Below are 22,982 nucleotides of genomic sequence, written 5' to 3' on the forward strand. Positions count from 1 at the left end.
TTTGTAGGTAGAGAGTACCTTTTTGGCACAAATAGACAGAGAAGGCATCTGCATTTCTCTACAGCAGGCATTCTCATTTGGAACAAGACCAGGACTATCAAAAGTGCATACTGTTTCTTTCTGACTCTCTTAGAGGAGCCTGGAGAAAATGTGCCTAGAGAGGGTCTCCCTCGATGGGAGGGGCAATAAGGAGGTTTGCCAGATGGGAGACCTGCAGAAGGAGCCAGGAGATGGTGGTCCAGCCTCACTGAGTCCTGGGTGTCCTGGTCAGCTTCTCGGTGACATCTACACCCTTCACTCCTGAGTTACTTCTACGGAATCCACCCATTCTTTCTGGAGCTGGCCACATAGAGAGAGGATTAATGCAAAAGGAGCAAAGAACCTTCACCAGGCACACGAAGGTTTGCATAAATCTTTGCCAAGAGACCCAATGCAGCATCATATGGCACAAAGAGAGCTGCTGGGCTGGAGGAGATGAGAATTCTGATTTGGTTTCTTCCTTCTTAGCCCAGTGGGACCTAAGTAAGTCATTGCACCTTTTTGCACGTTGGTTTCTTCCTCTGTATGATGTCTAAAGGTCTTCACAGCTCCAATGTTCTGTGATCCCATGACTCCTTTGTGGGACATTCAAGTCTTCACAATAAAACAAAAATCCAAAATCCACCTGCCTTTCCCTCCAGCATCATGTCATCAGCTCCCCACACACAACCTCTTATTTGTTTCATTTGTTGTCTCCTTTTGCCACAAAGTCCCGCTGGGCCTTCTAACCTTGGGGCAAATTCCCTTTTGCCTTTGTAAAGCCAACTTTGCCTTCAAGTTTCCCACTGGCAGCAGGGATCCACTTGGAAGGGAACAGATCCCCCATGCTGACAGCCCTCAAGTGTTCCCCATGTGCCATGTTGCACCCCAGTGCCTCAGAACAGACTTAGCACATTGTACCGATGAATTCATATGGAGACCCACTTCTAGGGCAGTGTTTCTTACACATGTTGGGTCCTGGACAGGCTTGATAATCTAATGAAACAGGGACCCAAGTTGAACCAATTAGAGTTAGTTTTAGGGGATTGATATAGGTGATGGGGAAGAGAGAGCTATATTCTTTTCCCTAGGATTATTACTAGTTGAAACGTTATAAGCTTGGAGCTATTAGAAATGTTATAAGCTTGGAGCTATTAAAAATGATCTTTGCTGTCATGAGGGAGAGAGTGGCTCAAAGCAGAAAGCCAACACAGAACAAAGCAGAGTTACAAAGTGGAGAACAGTGGAGTCTTCCAGTCTATTTGCAACCCTCAATGTAGACATGATTTCCCATTTTCATGAGTCTACACTTTCTTGTTAGTATCAGCAACAGCAGCGTTGTTTCTTCCTTGTTTCTTCCGATGACTATTTTCTTTTTTCCTTTTGTTGTGTGGGTGTGTGTGTGTGTGATGGAGTTTCACTCTTGTTGCCTGGGCTGGAGTGCAATGGCACAGTCTTGGCTCACTGCAACCTCCGCCTCCCGGGTTCAAACAATTCTCCTGCCTCAGTCCCCTGAGTAGCTGAGATTACAGGTGCCTGCCACCACACCCAGCTAATTTTCGTATTTTTTGTAGAGACAAGGTTTCATCATGTTGGCCAGGCTGGTCTTAAACTCCTAACCTCAGGCGATCTGCCGGCCTCAGCCTCTCAAAGTACTGGGATTACAGGCAAGAGCCACCGTGCCCAGCCTATAAAGACTATCTCTTTAAACTAATTTGAGTGGTGTCCATTGCTTGCAACAAAGAGTCCTGCCTTATATCAATAACCCCACACACACAGTTGCAGAGAACTCTAGTTTGGATAGGCTAAGGTCCTAGCAGGGTAGCTTCAAAGAAACTAAACAAGGAAAGACAGGCATAAGTCTGGCTTACAAAAATGACTCCACCAGCAGGGAAAAAGAAGGGCTGTGATTCTGAGGTTCCGGTGCTCAGACTTGCTCTGCCATAGCAGGTAAACAGGAAAGGAGACTGGGCAGAGAGGAGCCCAGCACCGATGGTTGAGTCTAAAGACATAACCTCATAGCAAAATCTACTGTCACTTATGGACAGGCACTGGACTGCAGGCTTTCTATGCATAATCTTGTTTAATCATCGCCATAAAACTTTAAAGTGTGTTACATATATTTCACAGGAAAAGAAAGAGAAGTTCAGGGAGGCTGAGAGAAAAAGTTGTGGCATCAGGATTGATGTCCTGTTGTATTGGAATGCAGAGCCCATACACTTCACTTTCCTCAAGCCTCAGGGCCTGGGAGAGGAACAGAAGTTGCAGGTGTTTGATCAGAAGCTGAAGCAGGACTGGATCTTCAGTGGGGCCCATCAGTGGACTCAGCTGTGAAGAGTGCTGCACAGTGAAAAGAGGAAGTACACAGCTAGCAGGTGGTCATCTATACAGTGCTGTCTCCCTCCAACCCACTCTTTGCAGACTCCAGGCCAAGCTTAGACATGACACAGCACATCAGTGCCGCTGTCAGAAAGCTTATAATCTAGTCTATTTCTCCTTGAAGTCTAAACAATCTTGTAGCTTTTCATTTGTTGTCTTCAATAATTTCTTATGTTGTACAGTGTGTCTGGTACAGAGGAGAATTTATTACTTGCTCTGCCACTAACTCTATGATTCTACATTTTTCACACTACCTCAACAAATTATGAATACCTGAAGATCTGGAATCTCCGGCCAGGAATGCCTTGGTATTTATTCCCCATGGGGAACTGCAGTGCTTGGGAGGCAGTCGATGAATATTTGTTGGAAGGGTAAACAACAAATAGTAAGGTTCTAGGGATTTTTTTTCCAACTCTATTGTAAAAATGAGGCAGAAGAAAAGCATTTATTGTACTCATTTGGAGCAGTGATTTCTACTCTAGAGAAATCAGCAAGCCTCTATTACTCTAGGCTTATGGCCAGGTCTTTAAAATATTATTGATATAGTAATATTTTTCCAACCATATTTGCTGTAATAAGATTTCACCTTAATTTGTTCTCTTGCCACAATTCAAATCAACAAACTATAGGACTAGAAGAAAATCAATCAAAAACGAACTCAAGAAATTCAGTCCATTTACTCTAAAACTGCATTCCTTGGAGATGTTTAAAAGACATTACATGTACACATGAACGCAGGCACACACACACACACACACACACACGCACATGTGCACAAGGCACAAGGATACAGGATATGGCAGAAACCTATAAACAAACATACTTCTTGTTCCCCACAGTGATTCACAATGGATCTTAACATATGAAAGACTCTGAGAAGCCCTAAAGTAAAGAAACTGATCAGTTTTGAATCACTCAGCATTTCTCGACTTACTGGAGCAAAGCCTCGATGAACCCAGAGATGAATCAAGTTGTGCAGATTGAACATCAGCAACTCTGATCTGGTATATTCCCCTCATTAGAGTGAGAAGGAAGCTGGAGGTAATGTGGAATCATGCAGCACACACAGAGTTTGAAATTTTATTTTATTTATTTATTTATTTTTTATTTATTTTTTATTTTTTTTGAGATAAAGTCTCACTCTGTCACCCAGGCTGGAGTGCAGTGGCACCATCTCAGCTCACTGCAAGCTCCGCCTCCCGGGTTCACGCCATTCTCCTGCCTCAGCCTCCCGAGTAGCTGGGACTACATGCACCCACCACCACGCCCGGCTAATTTCTGTATTTTTAGTAGAGACGGGGTTTCACCGTGTTAGCCAGGATGGTCTCGATTACCTGACCTCGTGATCCGCCCTCCTAGGCCTCCTAAAGTGCTGGGATTACAGGCGTGAGCCACTGCGCCTGGCCCAGAGTTTAAAATTAACATGACCTGGTGCTGGGTTTCTTCTCTACCACCTAGGAATTTGATGCAAACAAGTAAGCTTACCTCTTGGAGCTGTGTCTCTTCTAACAAAACTTCTTTTAGCACTTGCTATGTGCCAGGCATTGTTATAATCACTTGGGATATATGAGTGGACAAAAAAAGACCCGAATCCCTGCCGTAAGATGCATAAAAATACCTACATCTCATATCTATCATAAGGCTGAAATGGGGGATAGTTTTCAAGCATCTGTCATGTTGTCAGTCTTAATAATTTTAAACAAACAAACAAAAAGCTATCAAATTTTTAAAGGAGGTAATGAGCTCATTCTACCAGAAGAAATCAGGTGCTACTGGTGTCTCCTGACTTCCCACATGCCATAGAATCTTCCTGGTTTATTATCCTATCGTCCAGATTTTTCCTACCAAAAGCTACAAATCACTGTACCAGTACTCAGTTATTTAAAAAAAGAATATGATAAATTTATTAATGAGCCAAGAAGAAAGTATATTGCTGGAGAAACTTGAAGAATGAACTTCAAAAAGGAAGAATATAAATAGAGGTGTGAGGAGACAGAGGAAGGAATTTGGAAAAGCAAATGTGATTTAAGAAAGAAATCTCAGATAATGATTGGATTATCTTCATAATCCAATCTCCAGATTAGATTTTTTTCCTGAACTCCAATCCTGAATGTTCAACTAACTCCTAAAAACCTCTACCTAGGCCAGAAGTAGTGGTTCACTCTTGTAATCCCAGCACTTTGGGAGGCTGAGGCGGGCAGATCACTTGAGGTCAAAAGTTCAATATCAGTCTGCCAACATGGTGAAACCCCATCTCTACTAAAAATATAAAAATTAACTGGGCATGGCAGCACATGTCTGTAGTGCCAGCTATTCTAAAGGCTGAGGCAGGAGAATCACTTGAACCCAGAAGGTGGAGGTTGCAGTGAGCCAAGATCTTGCCATTGCACTGCAGCCTGGGTGACAAAGCAAGACTCCATCTCAAAAAAGGAAAGAAAAAGAAAAAAATCCCACCTGAGACTCCTCAAGAACCCAACTATGACTTCATGCCTTCCAAAACCAAACATCCCACTCAATTTTTGAAACCAGTTCTTCCTCTTATGTTACTCACTGCATTAATGAACTATACCACAATGAAACCATCTACACCAGCAAACTCAGAGTCATATTTGCATTCTGCCTTTTCGTCCTCTCACTTGCAACAGTAATAAGAAGACAAAGAAGAATTAAAATCTGTTAAAATCTGTGACTTGTGAGCCATTTTGGAAAACAGTTTGGCATTTCCTTAAAACATTAAGCATAGAATTAACACATGACCTAGCAATTCTACTCCTTGGTAATACCTAAGAGGAATAAAAACATATATCCACAGGAAAACCTATGTATAAATGTTTATAGCAGCACCATTCACAATAGCTAAAAAATAAAATGGCGGCCGGGCACAGTGGCTCACGCCTGTAATCCCAGCACTTTGGGAGGCCAAGGCAGGCGGATCACGAGGTCAGGAAATCGAGACCATCCTGGCTAACACGGTGAAACCCTGTCTCTATTAAAAATACAAAAAAATTAGCCGAGTGTGGTGTCGGGCCCCTGTAGTCCCAGCTGCTTGGGAGGCTGAAGCAGGAGAATGGCATGAACCCGAGAGGCGGAGCTTGCAGTGAGCTGAGATGGCACCACTGCACTCTAGCCTGGGCAACAGAGCGAGACTCTGTCTCAAAAAATAAATAAATAAAAATAAATAATAAAATAAAATGGAAACAACCCAATGCCCCTCAACGGATGAATGGATAAAGAAAATGTGTTATAGACACACAATAGAATATTGTTGAGAAATAATATTGAGTAATTGAGTTACTGACACACACTACAACTTGGATGAATGAAACATGCTAAGTAAAAGAAGCCAGGCACAAAAGCCCATATATCATATGATTCTATTCATATAAAATGTCCAGAATCTATATAAATTCATAGGAAATCTATAGAAATGGAAAATAGATTAGTGGTTGCCAGAAGTTGGGAAAGGAGGAAATGGGGAGTGATTGCTAATGGGTATCATGTTTCTTTTAGGAGTGATGAAAATGTTCTGAAATTAGATAATGGTGATGGTTGCAGTACTCTATGAACGTACTAAAAACCACTAAATTGTACACCTTTAAAAGGGTGAATTTTATGGTATGTGATTGTATCTCAATAAAGCTGTTATTTTTAAAAATCTGTTACACGTGTATAGTGTTCCACAGTTCCCAATGCTCCTTCTTAAGTTTTGTCAAGTGTATATTAGGGAAAGTGCCTAAAATTCAAGAAATCTACTTCCTTCTCTGCACTTGCCTTAAAAGTAGAGCATTCTGAGGAATTATTAGCTGGATTTCAGAAACTGTATGACTTCTTGCCCACAGTTCTAGAAATCACTCACATGTTTAGGGTAAAGAAATAAGGGCATAGAAAATCTTCTTAAAGTTAAATAGGAACACAGGATTTTGAGAAAAGAAAGGATTCCATTACAAACTGTGATAACTTATCAAGAATGAGGATAAATTCTGAAAATTTTCTAAATGTAATAATGGGCCTATTAATGATGCACAGATTAAAAACTGAGGTCAGAGGCAACACAACAATCTTCAAATTTGAGCTTAGAATTAATAGCACTTGTGCACAAAATTGCTGTAACTTCAAATTAATTTCGCACCATTAATTTCCAAGTGCCCTGAGCCACACCGACTCTAGGAGACAGACTTTTGTTTGCAGCTGAGCCAGCTGGACTCAATTACTAGTTTCACTTTTGTTTTAAAGCCACCAATATTTTCTTTTAAAAAGAAGGAGGAAGATTTATTTTTTTATTTTTTTATTTTTTGAGACGGAGTCTCGCTCAGTCGCCCAGGCTGGAGTGCAGTGGCGCAATCTCGGCTCACTGCAAGCTCCGCCTCCCGGTCTCATGTCATTCTCCTGCCTCAGCCTCCTGAGTAGCTGGGACTACAGGCGCCCACCGCCACGCCTGGCTAATTTTTTGTAGAGACGGGTTTCACCATGTTAGCCAGGATGGTCTCGATCTCCTGACTCGTGATCCTCCCGCCTCGGCCTCCCAAAGTGCTGGGATTACAGGCTTGAGCCACGGCGCCCAGCCAGAAGGAGGAAGATTTCTAATCAGTTATCTTAACATCCTTTTCATCTAAGACACTGACATTCTGCTTGGTAATGTTTACTTTTATTTGTAGTGGAGTTCCATCCTTGCTCTGTGGGAATATTTGTTGGCGGGTGGGCTGCTGGGGGGGTGGGTGCTGAGGGCACGGGGGCACATGGGAAAGTAGATCATATTTCAAAAACCTATGCCAGTCAGAATCATGGGGAGGAACTTTGAGAAGAGACAATAGAACTAAAGCACATAATCCCTCTTCTTCCAAGTTTATTGACAAAGATAGAAATGAAAAACAAAAATGAACATATACAGGGGCAAAAACGACAATGGAATATCTTCAGTATGCTAAATAATTGTGGCAACACTATGTAATGATATATTTATATATTTTATTATAAATATACCTTATATAATTATGATTATGTTAAAATATGATAATATGGTAAGAATAACTTATATTTATTGAGAATGTACTATGTGCCCGGCACTGTTCCAAGCACTTTCCAAATGTTAATACATTTAGCCTGTGTAGTAGATATTTTATGATTCCCACTGTGCAGATATGGAAACTAAGGCACGGAGAGTTTACATATCTAACCACACTCACAGAATTAGAAAGTGCTTTTCTAATGTTTGCAGAAGTTGCCAAAGCTCATTTCCTTTTTCCTTGTTTGAGATAATAGTTTATGGACGAATTAATTGCAAGGTGTTTTTTCAGTTCAAAAGGCAAGACTTTTGTGATTTAGAAGTGGTCTTCTAATTAATGACATTTAATCGGGAATTTCTGAAGCTCTAGAAACTATCAAAAAGAGAGAGAGAAATAACCTAATCAGGTCGATAAGTCAAACATTTATCTGGTCATCTGGTAGGGTGTCTACATTCATTTGTTCACTTACTTGTTTGATAAACAATTATAAGTCCTACCACAGGCCAACAGTGGTAATGGGCAGAAAATATGCTGAAAATGATGGTCCTGTGGGTAATATAAACTGAACTTTTAAACAGAAAATCCCAAACAGTTAAAAACAAATGCTTAACATATACATGAAAAGTATTTTAACGTGTTATATGTTTATTGTATTGTAAGTACTTTCAAACAAGGGAAAAACCTCAAATGCTTCTTAAATATTTACCTAACATATCCAGAACACATCATAATATTTTTTTTATTTTGAGACAGTCTCACTCTGTCAGCCAGGCTGGAGTGTAGTGGTGCGATCTTGGCTCACTGCAACCTCCGCCTCCTGGGCTCAAGCAATTCTCCTGCCCCTGTCTCCCATGTAGCTGGGATTACAGGCATGTGCCACCACACCCAGCTAATTTTTGTATTTTTAGTAGAGACGGGGTTTCACCATATTGACCAGGCTGATCTTGAACTCCTGACCTCAAGTGATCCACCCGCCTCAGCCTCCCAAACACATCATAAATTTTAAGAACAAAGTGTACTTTGTGCTGCGACCTATTCTAAGCACATTACAGATTTTAACTCATTTAATCTCCACAATAATCCAACAAACTAAGTTTTATGATTACCTCCCTTTTACAAAAGGAGAACTTGGACCACAGAGAGGTTAATAAGTAACTTGCCCGAGGTCACACAGTAGTAACAAAAGGGTTGCCAAAAAATTGATGATGTCTAACAATATCATAAAATAAATGGCATATAATGGCATGGAGGTTGGCATAAGGTGCAGAAAAGAGATGCTCCTAAACTTTTCTCAAAGCAGTCAGGAAGGGCTTCAAAGAGGGGGTGACATCTTAAAGAAAAGTTCCATTTCAGACGCCCTTAAAAACAGACAGCTTGGAGGGAAAATGGATCCAGGCACCAATCAGACAAGAGTATTCACAAGATCACAACTCTGAGCCAATCAAGAGTCTCTCCATAGTTTCACCTTAATTAGAAAGAATTTTGTGTGAAACTGTGCTATGTCATCTCACATGACATTTTTATCGCCTGCTTAACATTTCAAATGAAACATTTTATTGCATTTGATGTTAAATACTTAACGTGTACTCTTCATGCTCACAATTCCCAATGTGTTCTGACTATATTAAGCAAATATTGAAGAAACATTTCGGCTGTTTTTTTATATTTAAGTATTTAATCTGTAATAAACCTATAGCAGGTTAAAAATACACTTCATGTACAGTATGTGTTAAGTGTTAAGAATACATTTTTGAACTGCCTTCTTTGAGCCTGTCAAACTTTCCATTACAACCCCTAATTTAAGAGGTTTTTTACCCAACCATAAAAATATCTTCATGCTGATATTACAGGTAAAATATCTCTTTCCAGATGCCTTTTTCAGTTGTTAGTGGTTTATTTTTTAGTATTAATACATTTAAAGAATTGACTTTGTGGAACTGATTATAAAACAAAGATTTTTCTCATAGGATGTTAGTGCAACCCTCTCTATGCTTTTTAAATAACTCACATATTAAAAGCATCTTCTTAAAAATCATAGATCTTACCCCAAGATTTAGGACAGAAAATGAAACTGGTTGATGTGAATATTATCTGTATATTTCCAGATTGTATTAAAATTCAGAATCAAGGATATTAAATAAGGCTGTGGCTACTTTTGAGATAGTCCCAGAAAACTTCATAAGCATATAATGATGTAATTATATTAGTTTTGCATATCATTAACACAGTTGCAGATGAATTTCACATCCCTTTTTTCACCTGCCCTTCAGGGTGCTGGAAGGTAAGAAAGCTCTCGTCATAGTGTCATCTTGCCAATGGACAAGCAAAGTTTTTGGAAAGGGTGAATGGTTTGCCCAAGTTCATGCAGCCACTTATTTGTGAAGATGAGTTTTGAATGCATATCCCTTTGTTGACTCTACATGACTGAGGCCCACAGGTTGCAAAAGGTTTGACCTGATGTGACTTGGTGTTTCCACTTGCTTACATTTTAATCTGGTAAAAATCTGAAGTAAGTAAAATTCAACTCTCTGGTACAGCTAAATAACTGGACTTTTTTTTCTATGACTTTCCATTCTTAGAATTGAGATCATATCAAGAAACAAACTCAAAAACCCCTTGTTCAAGTCACCTAGCCAATGACCTAGTGTTCCAATGCATCCTTCACAATATGTTGTTGTAACATGTTTTCAAACTACATCCACAAGTGGTCGTAAAAATGCATGTAGCCATCATACCTATAGGTTCTTTGAAAGCAAGGACTTATCTTACTTATCTTTGTCTCTCTTGTCTGTTCTTGGCCATCCAATGTCTTGCACATTGACTGGCATATTATAGGGGTTTATTAAATGCATGCCAATGAAAGGAACCAGTAGAACTTCACAAAGAGAACTGATACGTGTGTAATTTTGTGCAATATTAGAGGTGAAAGGCATCTCAATTATCGATGCCAGCATATCTCAAAGTGGCTTTCTCCAGTCCCGCAAGACCCTACATGACAAAGATTCCATGAACAGATAAGTTTGGGAAATACTCTCTTCACAAGAAAAAAAAGCATCATGTGAGCTCCTTGACTAAGTTCCACCCTTCCCAATTTTCCCCCTTTGGAGCAGGCTGGCTGTGAGGAGCCAATGCTGTCTGCTGGAGACAGTACTACCCCTGCTGACTGAGTCAAAACCAGCTCTGCCCACAGCAGTGGCAGAGTGGTAGCGTCTGCCTTGTCCTGGACACAGGACGCTTTGGCCCTCACCCTGAGCCATCTCCTCATCTTTAGCTTTAATTAAAATGATATTATGGCCCACATGAGTCATATTCCTTATTTTTTTTTATTCTCCATTTGTTCAGAACCCAAATGGGGATAAGAAATGCTATTTATTTTTGGTACCCCTAAACTTCAACAGAGAAAAATACCTAAAGTCTTCTGCAGTCAATTGCTTTTCTTTCAAATCCATCTTCCTTCCAAGTATACCAAAAATATCCTCAGGCCTTCAGGGTAATTATATTTATGATCATTCATTTTTTCATTAGTCAAGAGCAAATATTGTGGGAACTCAAGAAAGACGATGTTCCAAAGTCAACCTCAAGTTTGGAATTGCAAGAAAGAACCACAGATTAAAATGGAACTGGAATCAACTGAACCCTGGATACTCTCTCTAATGAGAGCTCTGTACAGGAACCACATATTATGCTGTCCTAATATACAGCCTTAAGAAATTAGGTGGGCTGGACCTAAAATCATACCTAGAAGACTTAGCCGCAAAGTCAAGGGAAACTTCAGGACCCAAGTAGAGAAACCAAAATTCAACGGAGGCATTGACAACAGTGCGAAATGTTTGAATGTTGATTTCTAATTCAGACATAATGTCAAATAGTAAAAATGTTCTGACTTCATTCATTGGCTCAACAAATATTTACTGAGTGCCTGTTATGCTCCAAGGTCTTTAAGAGGCATTAGAGACATAGCAGTGAGCTAAAGACAAAAATCTCTGCCCTCGTAAGGTTTACAATCTAATGGGGAGAGAGACAATACAAATTAAATAAGTAAGGTATACAAAACATTAAAAAGTTTACATGGCATGATGAAAATGAGGCAGGTAAGGGAAGCAGAGAATATGGGGGTGTTACACAGTGAAGGGACTGAAACTTTAAATAGGTTTAAAGTTTCAACTAGCAAAGACCTAATTGAAAATGTAACATTTGAGCACACACTTGAAGATGCAGATACTCAATTAGAAGTATTCTCAAGCAAAGGAGCAAGAAAATACAGATATCATGAGAGGGAGTGTATTCAACATGTTTGGTAAATAAGAGGGGGATGTCTCTATCATCTTGCACAGCTATAACAAACTATTATAGCCTGAGTAGCTTAAACAAGAAACATTTATTTTCTTAACAGTTCTGGAGACTGGGAAGTCCAAGATCAAAATCCTGCCAGACTTGGTTTCTGGTAAGGGCCATCCTCATGGCTTCTCCCATGTCCTCGCGTGGCCTTTTCTCAGTGGGCCAGAGCAAGTTCTCTACTGTCTCTTCCTATAAGGGCACTAATTCCTTCAGGAGGACCCCACCTCCATGACCTAATGTAATCCTAATTACCTCCAAAGGCCTCATCTTCAAATATTATCACACTGGGGATAAGGGGCTTAATATTAATTTGGGGGACACAATTCAGTCCATAGCAAGGGATTTTTCCAGCTGGAACTAATGAGGCCAGCCAAGTCATTAAAATCACCTTCTCAAAGTTACTCTCCCCATCTTGTCATTCTCACCGTCTGTTGTACTTTTATGACAAAACCAATCCAAGGTACGTTTTTCTCTGAAACTGAAGGAAACCATAGATTCATGTTCCCTGAATGCACTTTAACTCATAGTTCCAGTATCTTAGGATCACATTACATTTGCTGATATCCATCTCACACCCTTCAGGACAACTGTTTCCTACCTTCTCTTTTCTCCTCACAGCTCAATACCTTCTGGCTTCCTCTCTCTGGCTTTCTGTTTCATTGAGAAAATAAAATCAGTCAGAAGAGAACCTGTACATGCTCCCCCCACACACCTACCTCTACCCAACCACCAGCACTTATTTTTATGGTTGAACTAACTATGCTCTTCTCTAAGGCCAGCCTCCTCCTGGGCCCTGGACCACACCCCCTCCAGCATACTGAAGGACATTCCATTTCTCTAGCAATTCTTCCTTCTCTCCATCACATCATTACTCTCTCCACTATATTAGATAATTCCCATCATCCTGGAATTCTTTCATAGCCTTCCTTTATCTAATTTTAAAAAATAACATCTAGTTTATTTTCAAGTTTGACTCCATATGTCTGCTCACCTTTAGAACAAATCCCCTTAGGATTATCAGTTCTCACTGTCTCCAGGTCTTCTCCTCCAATTATACATATATACCTACCATTCACATAATCTCTTATTAATAATTCACATACAATAAAATTCACCCTTTTTGCTGTACTTTGTTGTGAGTTTTGACATATAGTCACTTTTTAGCTGATTTTTACACAGCTATAAAGAACAAGCTGAGACTGGGTAATTTATAAAGAAGAGAAGTTTAATTGACTCACAGTTCTGCATGGCTGGGAAGGCCTTAGGAAACTTACAATCATGGCAGAAGGTGAAGGGCAAGCAAGGCACATTCTTCACAAGGTGGCAGGCCATCAGATCTCATGAGAACTCCCTCACTGTCACTAGAAGAGTGTGGGGGAAATCGCCCCATGATGCAATCACCTCCCACCGGTCCCTCCCTCAACATATAGGGATTGCAATTCAAGATGAAATTTGAGTGGGGACACAAAGCCTTGCACAGTGCAAGCTGTCAGTAGATCTACCATTCTGGGATCTGAAGGATGGTGGCCCTCTTCCTAGAGCTCCACTAGGCAGTGCCCCAGTGTGGACTCTGTGTGGGGCACCAACCCCACATTTCCCCTCTGCATTGCCCTACTACAGTTTCTCCATGTGGGCTCCACCCCTGCAGTAGCCTTCTGCCTGGACATCCAAGTGTTTCCATACATCATCTGAAATCTAGGTGGAGGTTCCCAAAGCTCATCTCTTGTCTTTTGTGCACCTGCAGACCCAACACTACATGGAAGCTGCCAAGGCTTGTGGCTTGCACCCTCTGAAGCCATAGCCTGAGTTCCACATTGGCCCCTTTTACCATGGCTGGAGCTAGAGTGGCTAGGAAACAGGGTGCCAAGTCCTGAGGCTGCACAGAGCAGCAGGGCCCTGGGCCTGGCCCAGGAAACCATTTTTTCCTTCTAGGCCTCTGGGCCTGTGATGAAAGGGGCTACCACAGAGATCTCTGAAATGACCTGGAGTCAGTTTCCACATTGTCTTGGCTATTAACATTCAGCTGCTCATTACTTATGCAAATTTCTGCAGCAGGCTTGAATTTTTCCCCAGAAAAATTGTTTTTTCTTTTCTACCTCATGGTCAGGCTGCAAATTTTCCAAACTTTTATGCTCTACTTCCCTTTTAAATAAAAGTTCCAGTTTCAGATAATCTCTTTGTGAATGCATATGATTGAACACTTTGAGAATCAGCCAGCTCTTGAATGCTTTTCTGCTTACAAATTTCTTCCACCAGATACTCTAAATCATTTTTCTCAAGTTCAAAGTTCCATAGAGCTCTAGGGCAGGGGCAAAATGCCACCAGTCTCTTTGCTAGAGCACAGCATGAGTGACCTTTGCTCCAGTTCCCAAGAAGTTCCTCATCTCTGTCTGAGACCACCTCAGCCTGGACTTTATTGTCTATATCACAATCAGCATTTTGGTCAAAATAATTCAACAAGTCTTTAGGAAGTTCCAAACTTTCCCACATCTTGCTGTCTTCTGTGCCCTCCAAACTGTTCCAACCTCTGCCAGTTACCCAGTTCCAAAGTCACTTCTACATTTTCAGGTTATCTTTATAACACCCCACTCTCAGTACCCATTTACTATATTAGTCTGTTTTCACACTGCTATAAAGAACGTTGCTGAGACTGGGTAATTTATAAAGGATAGAGGTTTAGTTGATTCACAGTTCTGCATGGCTGTGGAGGCCTCCAGAAACTTATAGTCACAGCAGAAGGCAAAAGGGAAGCAAGGCATGTTCTTCACAAGGTGGCAGGAAAGAGACAGAGAGCACAGGGGAAACTGCCACTTTTAAACCATCAGATCTCATGAGAGCTTCCTCACTGTCACAAGAACACCATGGGGGAAACCACCCCCATGATTCAATCATCTCCCACCAGGTCCCTCCCTTGACATGTGGGGGTTACAATTTGAGATGAGATTTGGGCAGGGACACAGAACCAAACCATATCAGTCACAATCTGCTAATACAAACTGCTAACACAACCAAGACATAGACATAAGTTATCGAACTCCCCCAAAAAAGGAAGAGAAATCTTGACAGTGTGGCGGCAGCATGTGAAGGTGAGGGTGTCATTCTTTAGGAAGTCGGTTCCTCTTTTGGCATATTTTCTTCATGTACTTTAATGTTTTAACATTCCGGTGCTCTTGAACTTAAACTGCTTCTGAAAATAAACTTATAGGCTAGGCATGGTGGCTCATGCCTGTGATCTCAGCACTGTGGGAGGCCAACCCAAAAGGATCACTTGAGTCCAGCAGTTCAAGACCAGCTTGGGCAACCCAGTGAGACCCCATCTCCATTTTTGTTAAATAAAAAAATATATAAACTTAGAATGAGGGAACATTTTCAGAGCAAATTAAGGCTAAATTTGAAGTTTCTTAGAAACACTTGCACATAAAGTGTGCACACAAGAGACTAAGAAGCCTAAAAGATACCAACCTCTTCATTTCACTCACAAAACATTTTTGGTCCCTTCAAACAGGCAGTGCAATTCTAATTTTCTCATATGATATTCTCTGATTAGAAGCTGTTAGGTTGAGTAAACTGTGGAACATTTATTTGCATAAAAGTGTAACATTGCAATAAACTATTTACAGCATGTTTATTTAGTTTGTTTTTTAAGTAAGAGTTGTTATATACCTAAGAAAAGGAACCATGTAAAAAATGAGATTCTTTTTGAAGAGGTTTTATGGTGAAAACTTGTAAACTGAATAGTCCTATTGTGAGGAAAAATTGAGTATTCATCTCCACCACTGACAGCATTATATCTCATGTGAATTGCTGCAAAGGCCACCAAATTCATCTACACAGACTCTTCTCAACTCAGTAGCTACATCATGTCCCCCTCTGCTCAAAGCTCTCTGGCTTCTTCTGTTATTCAGTACATGCCAAAGTCCTTACAGTGTGCTGGAGGACCTATAGCACCTTGCCTTTCATTTCTATGACTTTTTGAAACTCTGTCTTTCTCACTTACCAACCTGGTACCACTGCCCTTCCTTCAGCATCTGAAATGCACCAGGTGTACTCTGACCACAGGCCATTTGCATCAGCTGTTCATGCAACGAATGAGCATGTGCAATGAACATATCAGCAATCAGTGTCTGTGTGGCTCATTTCTTCATCTTCTTTCAGTATTTATTCAAATAAAACCTCTTTCGTGAGGATATCACTGATCACCCATGTAAAATTTGGTAAGTTCTCAACCCTAATACTTTCTATCTCTCTTCCATACTTGATTTTTCTTCACCACATCTCCCATTTTCTAATATCTTATAAGATCTACTTATTCAATTTGTTTCCTATCCCTCTCTTTTCTCACTAGATAATGAGTTCATTGACTTTTGTCAGTTTCATTCCATTATCACATCAGTGTCAAATAGGGACCTTCTTTATCCAAGACTTACAGCACTCAGGAGAAGTTACTGACTAGATTTTCCAAGACTTTGACACTAACCTTTAGGGAAGTCTGCGTCTTACTCAAAGTATAAGATCAAATATGTCCTAGCTCAATAGCTCTCTTGACCCAATTCACATTTTCCAGCATTTAGCATATATGCTTCCACCTACATTTGCATTATTTCTCTCCGTTTTACCTTCTTTTATTGTTTTCCAGTGGGTATTGAGGAAAGTGATAAGGATAGAAATGCTCTTTTAGCTATTGAATTTAACAGGTAGCCACATCTCCGTTTTAAAAGTATTTATATAAGTTTTACTTATGAGCCCTTAGCAAAAAGAAATAGATGGCTTTCTGGATACATTGCTCATTGCAATATGCTAGCACAGCAGATTTTCACATTTCCTTGTGCATCAGAATCACCTGGAGGCCTTGCTAAAATAAATTTCTGGGACCCATCACCCCCACAGTTTCTGATTCAGTAGTTCTGAGGTGATGTCTGATCATTTTAATTTCTAACATATAAGCAGGTGATGCCAATTCTGCTGGTCTGGGGACTATACTTTGAGTACTACCATGATAATAAAGTGTTTTCATTTTAGGTATGTCTAGAATTCTCTAAGGAGTAAAACTAGGAAAAAATACTATAAAACATTGTAAGAATTCATAAAATCTTATGAGAATGATAGAAAACCTGCCACAACCAAAATGAGCATGTACACTATTTCAGATGAGGCTGATGCCATAGCAAGATTCCCAGCCTCCTGCTTCCTGCCTCATCATCTGAGTCTAGTCTTGGAGTCACTGTGAACTAGCTTTGTAACCTAGAACTAGGCATGCCAATAGCCTTCATGGCTGTGCAATGATGCTCATGGATCATAAGGTCTCATTGCATTTATGTGTTGTATAGATGTGCATTTTCAAACACACGTGGATTTTAATGTGTATGTTAAGACCCTTATCTCTTCCACTAAATACATGCATACCCCATTTTATTGTACTTTGCACAGATATTGCATTTTTAAAAAATTGAAGGTTAATGGCAATGCTGCATCAAGCAAGCCTATCAACACCATTTTACTAGCAGCGTGTGCTCAGTTCGTGTCTCTGTGTCAGCAATTTTTTTTGGAATGATGTATTTTAAAATTAACCTATGTAAATTGTTTTTAAGGCTTTATGTTATTGCACACTTAATAGACTACATCATAGTGTAAACATAACTTTTATGTGCACTGAGGAATCAAAAATGTGTGTGACTCGCTTCACTGAGATACTCACTTTATTGCGGTGGTCTAGAGGCAAACCTGCAATATCTCCAAGGCATGTCTGCACAAGATTTTTAAAAGTGTTTGTGCTACAAATGATAACCAATTAATGAATGTAAGACAATCATCATATAGGTAAACTTGGACTTTTCAAGGTAAATGTTCAGTTTTTAGTGCTCCTCCCCAGAGCCCTCCCATTTCCATCTCTCCACATAGCTGGACAATAGGGGAAATCTTATCTCAGTATGGAAACAGGAGTGGGGGTCTGGGCTGTGTGTTAGCTTCTTTGCTGGTTCCCACTAACTTCTGGCCTAAGGGTAGCTCATGCTTCCTGGTCTAGGCTACTATAAATTCTAATCCTTGGACTCTACTCTCAGAGTTGCTGCATGGGAAGTACCTGCTGCTTCTTGCAGTGACTTCTCCCAGAAGCTCAGCCATGTTCCCCTGATGGGTGGGCCCTCTGTCTCTGCTCTTGCTTCCTTTATGAACTCTCTGACATCCCTGCATTGTTCATCTGGCTGGATTCTTTGGGCTTTTCCATCCTGTAGCCTCCTCTACAGAGGGCCCTTGCCCCATGCTTCTTGAACACGGAGTCCAGTCTCTCACTTCTCACTACCTTCCTTGTCCCAAACAGGGTCACCTCTGAACTTGGAGATTCCTTCCATGTCACCCACCGTCTTTGAGGAAAATTGGAGGTGACCTTGTAGATACCCTTTTTAGCCTCAACTGAACCCCACTTTTACTTGACTACTGTCTCCTTTTATGCATTTCAGACACTCAGTCATTCTCTTTCTAAAATATCAAAAAGAAATGGAGGCAAGCTGTTTTTCTTTCAGCTTCTCTCTCAGCCTATCAATAATATGTCTAACATGTTACCCAACTTGATTAGAAATTCAAGGAGTGAATGTTGCTTTAGGAAGCCCTAGGCAGCGTCTTCATCCCCATCTCCTGGCTCTCTTCCCCATGTTAGCATGTTTCTTCCTTTCCTATTTGAAATAAACATACATATTCTTTCTTATATCCCTACACAATGGCTAAAGGTAAATATAGCTCAGAAATTCAGCCTCGTCTTTTATACATAAAATTGGGAAATTTAAGAAAAATAATCTCTCTTTATGAAAAGAAGACTGTCAAGACTATTATCTCACTATGCACTTTAAAAAAATCTAATATGAAACTCAAAATTGAGCAATGAATTCTTTGTTCTGGTTGGTAGCCACAATCTCCTGAAAGGAATGAATGGCATTGATTCATTGAGCAGGGGAAACTGCTAGGCAACATAGTTTATGGGGAAGGAAAAATATCTTGTTTTAATATTTTTTTGAAAATATTATCCCTGCTGCAAACATAGGAAAGTATACCTGAAAAGGGGAACAGCAAAATTCCAGTGAGACAGCAGTAGAAAGTTTTAACTGTGGCTAATGCCAGTGGGGAGGCTGCAAAAAAATAAAGAAAATATAAAATTGGGGGAGGAAAAGTCATGGACAAAGACTCCGAAAAGTAGAATTCAGAATGGAATTTGTCCTCCTCTCAGCAAAAAAATATTAAAGATAGAAATTCTGGAAGATTTCTTCTACTACAGTGTTAAGAGAGCATTTGACACTTCTGTAGATGCAATAAAATAGAAGGTGTTATGGTATGAAAAGTATTTTCTCAAGGAACCTAGAGTGCTTGAGGAATAAGCACAACTACAAAGAATCAATGATTAAGGAAGTTCCAATATCAAACAGAAGCTCGGGAATAGCCTAAGCAACATGCCACCGATGGGGCCAGATGACATCCTTTTTTTCTTGCTTAACTATGCAGTTTATAAATGTCTGCACATATGCAATGGGAAAGGGAATTTGGGAGGCATTTCATCATGATATTTGTATACATTACTCTATATATTTAATGTCAATTTTATATTTCCTCAGCTTATATTTAATCTTTCAACACAAGTGCTTTTCACTGTCTTTGGTGCATGGCAGGCCTTCTCAGGAAAGCTAGCAGAACATGTTTTGTAAATCTCTACAAGCAACACAATAGATGTGAAAATAGCATTATGCATTTGAAAGCATGAAATTTTGAAAACCAGGAAATTTGAAAGCAGGAAATTTTTCTTAGCCATCTTTGGATTCCTAGTGCCTAGCTCAATGCTTGTCAAATAGCAGGTACTCAGTAAATGCTTCATGAAAATATCACATTATTTGAAAGTCTCTATCATAAACAGCCTATCTAGCGCTAAAAGATTAAATTCATAGAATTTGAACATTTAAAGACATTTTAGGATTCATCTAGAGAAATCCAGTTGCCTCACTTCAGAGACAAGGAAATTGAGACCCAGAGAAATTAGGAAATTTGATCAAGGTCTCCCAGGAAACCAATGACACAATCAGGACTGGAACCCATGTCCTCAATTCTTATTTTCATGCTCTTTCATTTCACTGTTTTAAAATGTAGGTCTTATTATTCAGGGACGACAAGGCCAACAGTTAAGGAGACAGCTGCCATAGAAAAGAGAGTTTGTTGTGCTCATAGATCCCAAGAGGAAGGGGCACGTCGTAGCATGAGGGAGCCACACAGGAAGGCATCGGTATGGGTCGGGATACTGAGGGAGTAGAGGGAAATGTGGGCAAGAACCTCTACTGTGGTTTCTGCAGGAAGAAATGAGTTAGGGAGGGCAAGCTGGATTAAAATTGGCTATTTTGAATAATTTCAGTAGTCCTGGGGCATAGAGGATGTCCCTAGTTGTCTGGTACCTAGCCCTGGGGTGATGAGAGCAGGTCAATAGTGGCCCAGAGTGTGACAGCTGGATAGAAGAGGTGGTTGGGGAGGTGGACTCTAGATCAGTTGGTTTGTGTTTTAAGAACAGGCTTTCAGGCAAGTTGTTTACCATCTCTAGGAATTAGCTAACCCTGGGAGGAGCTGCCCCTCCAGTGTCAGTGAGCCTCAGATGTCACAGCATCAAAATATGAAAAATTCAAAGACAGGCTCAATACACTCACCACCCTGAGTTTCATAAGTCTTCACTGTATTAAAATTTTAGTTTGGATTTTGTGGATTTACCTGCCATTGCTTCAGTACTGTACAATAAAATAATTAGAAATAGGGGGCTTCCACCTGAAGTTCTTAAGGATTCTGGGTCTTCAGAGTTATGAAAAATGTCTTTTGGATCATAATCTAGACAATCTTTTCTGATTATTTATCTAAAACTAAAAGCAGGAAATGATTCATTTGATTTCTGCCAATCCTGGAGTGTTGCCACTTTCGGCTCAGGAAGAGCTGGCTTCCCTTGGCAGTCCTCACTTGTAGGATGATGAATGAAGTTCTATGTTTGGTGCTAGCTAAAATTTTATAGGGTCTAAAAAGGCAATTTATACATGCTTCAGGAGGTGACTATATTTTTTTCTTTTTTAGATAGCTCTTAGTCACAGTAGGGCACTCAACATACATATATCACATTGAGAGGTCATTATACAGGAAGCTTGAAACTTTGCTCTGTGCATTGATAAACATGTTCTTGGCTTCTACAAGCCTGATGTGTGCTCAGAATTCGGCACATAGGTATTAGCTGAATTCTGAATTTTCCCAGTTATTTTCACACCTCAGGAACCCATGACCCTCAATGGGATATTGTGAGAAAAAGAAACAGCCTAACAAAACATTTTCTTGGTTCCAGGAGTCAATGTTGGTATTCACAAACAGGAGAGGCTAGTTCTCTTCTCTTGTAAATCTCAGGCTTGGGTTGAATGGCCTGGCATGCTAGCCAATCAGTCAACTAAGTTGTTAAGGGTCAAAGCTAACCCAAAGAACAATGGCCATGGGCCAAACCAACCACTTACTTTAAGTGATGAGCTCTCCAAACACTTGCAACCCACCAAGCCTCATCCATATTGCATTTTTGTTGAGAGTTTTTTGTTTATCTTTTTTCGTTTTGAAATATCTGAGCAGTGGTCTCTCTTAATCAAGTTTCAAGATGCTCTCTAGATAATCTTCCTGGTTTCTCTCATGACAACAGTTTTTTTTTCCTTTGTTTTTTTCTTCCCTTTGCAGTTCCGAATGCCTGTTGTCACAAAGCACCGCAAAAGAAGTCAGGGCTGAGGAACAGCTCTGCCAGGCATTGGCTGAAGAGCCTCAGGGAAGTTCTTACCCACTCGGTCTGCATTTGTAACATTAGGACCCAAATTTTATCTGCTGTTTAGAAGAATTATGTAGTAATATGGACAAAAACTTGTGATAATTTTTAATAAAAAACATAACCTATAAATAATGTACCCAGAGAATTATTTTATGTTGTGGAAGGGCTGCTAGAAGTTCATCAAACCCATGTCCTTTATCTTCTTTGCTCTCAGTTACCCTATATGGCTCAGTCTTTCTTGGAGTTAGTGGTGATCATGTTACCAACTCATTCCTTAACGTACTACCAACTTACTACTAAGTTCCAGGCAATGGACTGTGAAAGAAAGCACTGTGGCTACTTCCAGCTCCACCAACAAAATGTTCCTTGAAGATCCCCCAGCCCTTTTCCCTACACCTGCAATCTTGGAAGCCCTGGATTAAAGATGCCAGAATCACAAGGTGGCAAAATCCTGGGTCTATTAACTATTGCTGAGAGGAGAGACACCCTGTAATCAGAGTCACCCATTTGAACTTTATTTGAGGGAAGTGTAAATTCTATTGGTTAACCTGTTTATATTTGGGTGCCACTCTATTGCAGCACATAGCAATACATGAATATATAATAGCTTTTAAAAGGCATGCATCAAAATATAGAGAGAAGGATATGTTATCAGTCTGTTTGGGTGGTGGGACTGCAAATAGATTTTAATTTTCTTGATCTGTTCTTTATAGGGATATTTAAAAATCTTCTTTAAGAAACATGTGTGGATTTTTTTAATTTCAAAAATTATTTAGAGGAGAAAAAAGAAAGAAGAAAAGCAGGATGCCATAAGGATAAAAGAATATGACCTCCCTAATCTAGCCATTGTCTGACCAGGCGTAATCTCATTTCACATTCAATCTAAGCATACTAGTTGTACATTGACCCTGCATGCTAGCTGCTGGGATACTAAGCATAATAAAAGATTATCCCACTGGATCACAAAATATCCACAGTATATCAAGGACTATAGCCTGCAATTTAGATAAGACTTTCTAGAAGGAATGATGCCTGCACTAAGTTGTTAGCAAAGTAAAATGGAAAAAATAACAGCATAAAAGAGGCTCAGCTCTGAGAAAAAGCACACTGTGTCCAGGGCACTAGCTAAAGTCCCAGTTTAAACTCTAGCCAGAATTTTAGACCTACAGGTCTTCTTTATTTTTTCCACAGTACTAAATATAAGTCCTGGTATACAGTTAGTATACAGTAAATATTTGTCAAATAAATAATTTAAAGTGGACATTACTCAAATCAACAAGAAAAAAAAAAAACAAGCCCATCAAAAAATGGGCTAAGGACATGAACAGACAATTCTCAAAAGAAGAGATATAAACGACCAACAAACACATGAAAAAATGCTAATGACCAGGAAAATGCAAATCAAAACCACAATGTGATACCACCTTACTCCTGCAAGAATG

Source organism: Symphalangus syndactylus, chromosome 16 (assembly GCF_028878055.3).
Source record: "Symphalangus syndactylus isolate Jambi chromosome 16, NHGRI_mSymSyn1-v2.1_pri, whole genome shotgun sequence".
In the NCBI taxonomy this organism is placed as follows: Eukaryota; Metazoa; Chordata; class Mammalia; order Primates; family Hylobatidae; genus Symphalangus; species Symphalangus syndactylus.